This window comes from Trachypithecus francoisi, unplaced genomic scaffold, assembly GCF_009764315.1.
Source record: "Trachypithecus francoisi isolate TF-2019V2 unplaced genomic scaffold, Tfra_2.0 Lachesis_group5, whole genome shotgun sequence".
Classification (NCBI taxonomy): domain Eukaryota; kingdom Metazoa; phylum Chordata; class Mammalia; order Primates; family Cercopithecidae; genus Trachypithecus; species Trachypithecus francoisi.
The window spans coordinates 116,533,749-116,537,530 of NW_022681470.1; the positions used below are offsets into that span (position 1 = coordinate 116,533,749).

General features: G+C 43.4%; 1 pseudogene; it reads right to left on the reverse strand.

Annotated features, from left to right (window-relative positions):
- Nucleotides 1-2,097: 2,097 nt before the first annotated feature.
- Nucleotides 2,098-2,785, reverse strand: LOC117074163 (annotated as a pseudogene).
- Nucleotides 2,786-3,782: the final 997 nt, after the last annotated feature.

Here is a 3,782-nt window from a genome sequence, read left to right on the forward strand (position 1 = left end):
ACCATCTTGGCTTTCTGAATTTTCTTCTGTATCTCTGTTTCTTTTTAATCTCACCCTCCTTTTCTGTTTTCTCAGGCTCCATCTATTTGATATTTCCTAGGATTCCTTGTGTTTTCTTCACAAACAAAACCTCTCTATGTACTCACTCTTGTGAAAGAGTGATTGTCACAGGATCCTTGGTGTGTCACTTTTCCGGCCAGAAACCTCTCTGGCTGGTGGCATCTTTTCCTGAGTTCTGCTTGGGCCCACTGGGCTCATTCTGCCAACTTTGCCTGGGAGGCTGTGCTCTGCACATGCTACCAGCCTGGATCCCATGCCTGCCAAGGGCAAGCCAGGTGAGGAGCAGTGAGGGGTATGTGAGCAAGCAAGCAAGTGGGGGTTCTGGCCACTGCACACAACCAGGCACACTGGATGTGGCAGGGCAGGCAGTTCCAGGCACTGGCATGGGCAACTCCAGGTGCCAATATAGGTGCCGGCTCCCTGTGAGACTTCAGGTGGACTAGGTGTACTGCTAGTGGAAGCATCTGGAAGCTTGGAGGAACCAGGAACTGCAGAGCCCCAAAGAGGGTGTTACAACCCTGGCTCAGGGAGTTTCCAGGTCTGGACTCCCTGAAGGGCCATAACTCTTCTATCTTTCTCTCTCCTCTCCTTCTTGTTGCCACAACATTGATAGCAAGGGGATTGTTTAAGACATCTTTGTGTTACAGCTCTTTCAGCCCTGTCATTCAACAGGTTCCAAGTTCTTGTCCCATGTCTAGGAAGAATTAGGTGCTATATTGAGTGACAGAACAGGGCAGAGGAGACCCACAAGATGAAGAGGTGCTTTATTCAACAATAAAACGGGGCAGAGGAGAACTGCAGTGAGTAGCTCCTTTCTGTATGCAGGCCATTTTGTCAAGTGTCCAGCTCTCAGCAGAGAAGAGACCAACGACCAACAGTGGGTAGCTCCTATCCACAGGCAGGTCACACCATTGTCTGCCCAAGTCTGGCTGAGTCTGGGGCTGTTATGAGCTTCAGAGGGAATGAAGTGCATGCTGATTGGATCATGGACACATAGAAAAAGCACCACATTTTCTCACTCTGGTCCATGGAGCTGGCAGCCCAGCCCCCAGGCCTCTCAGGCCATCCCTGGCCTAAAGGTGGGGTTTCATTGGAGACCTCCCCCTTTCTACCCAGGAGCCTTTCTGCCTTCTAATATCATTTCCCTGCCATCCACAGTGCCCACTGCACCCAGGCTGTTTCTGCTGAGAGGTGTCTGCAAGCATGCACAGACCGGCCCTTAGCACCCCCTTGGCCTCCCTCCCATGCTTGCCGGTGCCCAAAGTCCAGAGAAGACTAAGGCCGCAGGGGACTGGGGTGTCAGTGCTGCTGAAATTCACCTTTTTTTCTCATAATTGAACCACTGCAGCTTTTGTATTGGTATTAACTGGGTAGATAAATCTCATCTTTTCTCTACATCTATCCAGTAGAGAGCCCTGCTTCCGTATTAGCAAGCTAGATAAATTCAGTACTTTACTGTCTTTACTACCTAATATTTTAAATTCAGCATGTCTCCAATGGAATGAAATTAGATCACATATAAAATCAATCCTATTTGAACAATTTTACACTGTCATGGTTGAGAGTAACAAGAAATAACTGGAAAATGAATGTTATAATTCACTTTTCCCCTAGAAGATAATTTTAGCACAATCACTTATGAATATCATTTTAAAAAACTTTCATTTAATCCTCAAGTTCTGTGGGTTGACTTCTGCTTTCTGTGTTCATATGCAAAGTGCAATACCATAATCATAGGAACTATAAACAGATAATTTGCAAATTCAAACACCAGAGATTCACAAATTATACCAGAACCAAAATGCAGTTTTTGCAAGGACCACTAGTATTTTAAACCTACTAGCAGAAATAAAAATTGCTAAATTGTTTTTTTCTTTGTTTTGTTTTATTTTTCCTGTATAAGAAAAGACCTCAATATCAAGGTACAGAAGGGGATAAGAGGGGACATACGCTCTAGTATAAGGAAACAGGGTGGGAGGAGAAGGAGAAGCCTCAAATATAAGCGTAGAAGGATATTGTTATTAAGGCAGCAAAATATTATCTGTATAAAGTTTCAGGAGGTGTCTCTAGAGCCTCAGATATGAAGGCAGTGATTGCCTTCTCAGTGGGGTTCTCACCACTCAGGTGTCCAGAATAAGGGAAATGGCAGCTTCTATTCCTTCTGTGGCAGCCACTCCATTGCACACTCTGAGCCTTATGTAAATAAAAGTGCTCCAGAGTTGGGAAGGCAGAGGTTGCTTATGTAGGACAAAATAACATTTCCAGTAGCAGTTGTGCTCCATCTCAGGCACCACCGACTGTACTGGATGAGGCCCTCTGTGGAGAAAGCCTCCATGCGGTAGAGACACATCTTAGGGCCAGTCACCCTGTAGAGGCAGCCCAATCAGGTCAAAGATTTTGCCCAACTTTTCAGCGTTAGAGTTTCCACAGAAGAGAGGCTTTTGAGGAAACATCTCTGTGAAGACACATCCAGCACTTCACAAGTCCACAGATGTTGCCTGTGTAGATTGCAGAAGAACCTCATGAGCACAGTACAAGAGTGTAACAACCACAGGTATAAACACCATCTGGTAGCTATAGATGCTGGCCAGACCAAGTCAGCCAGCTTGACTGTGCCACCACTTGTCACTGGAATGTTCTCTGGCTTCAGATATCAGTGAACAATGCAATGGAAATGAAGAAAATCTAGGTCTCTTTGAAACTTGTGCATCAGATCCTTGATGGTCTCAGCTGATTATATGATTTAGCTCTGTGTCCCCACCCAAATCTCATGTCAAACTGTAATCCCCATGTGTTGTAGGAGGGACCTGGTGGGAGGTGATCATATTATGGGAGTGATTTCTAATGAGAACTCTAATGAGAGTAGAAGTGATCGTATTACAGGAGTGGTTTCTAATGGGAACTCTAATGTGAGTTCTCATTAAGAACTTGAAGGCCACAAAGTGAACACTGTGGGGATCACCATCATTTTACACTGACCCATGGGCACTAACACCAATTTCAGCCACTCATATTGAGGGGTGACCATTCTCAGATCAGGGTAGATCCTGTCACCAGGCTGGGAGCTGTGAGGGCAGCCAGCATAAAGGCCCTGGAGCCAGTTCTTGCAGCACCATACAACCAAGTTTAAATTATTTTTAATGCAAAAAGACAAAATATAAGTAGAGATAGAGTAAGAGAAATAAAATATGTTTGAAATAAAATATGAAAGATCCATATGCCCTGCAAATAAAATAGCTTAACAGCAATCTGGAAGACTAAACTAGTTATAAAAAGAATCAAAATGGCATTGGGTGGTGGAAATACTTCTTCATTGTGGTTCAGTGAACCAGAATAACTCTAGATGAGAAGGATGACCTGAAGTGCCAAAATGTAAAGAAAAAAAGAAAAATAAACCCAACAGAAAATCAGTTAAGGACAGTTCATAGCTAAGAATGCTTGTTGTAAACTGGCATGCATAGAACTAAGTTAGCCTCAGTTGACTATTTCTTAACCTGTTTGCCAAGTGATTATCGTTAGTTCTATGGTCTTGGTGCATCTGTATTAATACATCTGTGCCTAATGAATAATGAACCCTTTATGTGATATTCTACTACATATATACCAGAGATTGACTCACAATTAATTATTTCATTCAACTTGCTTTATATGATTGGAGAATTAGTTTAAGCATTATAGCTTGGTTTTTTAACTGGGATTATTCTCTGTGGTCATATATTAAA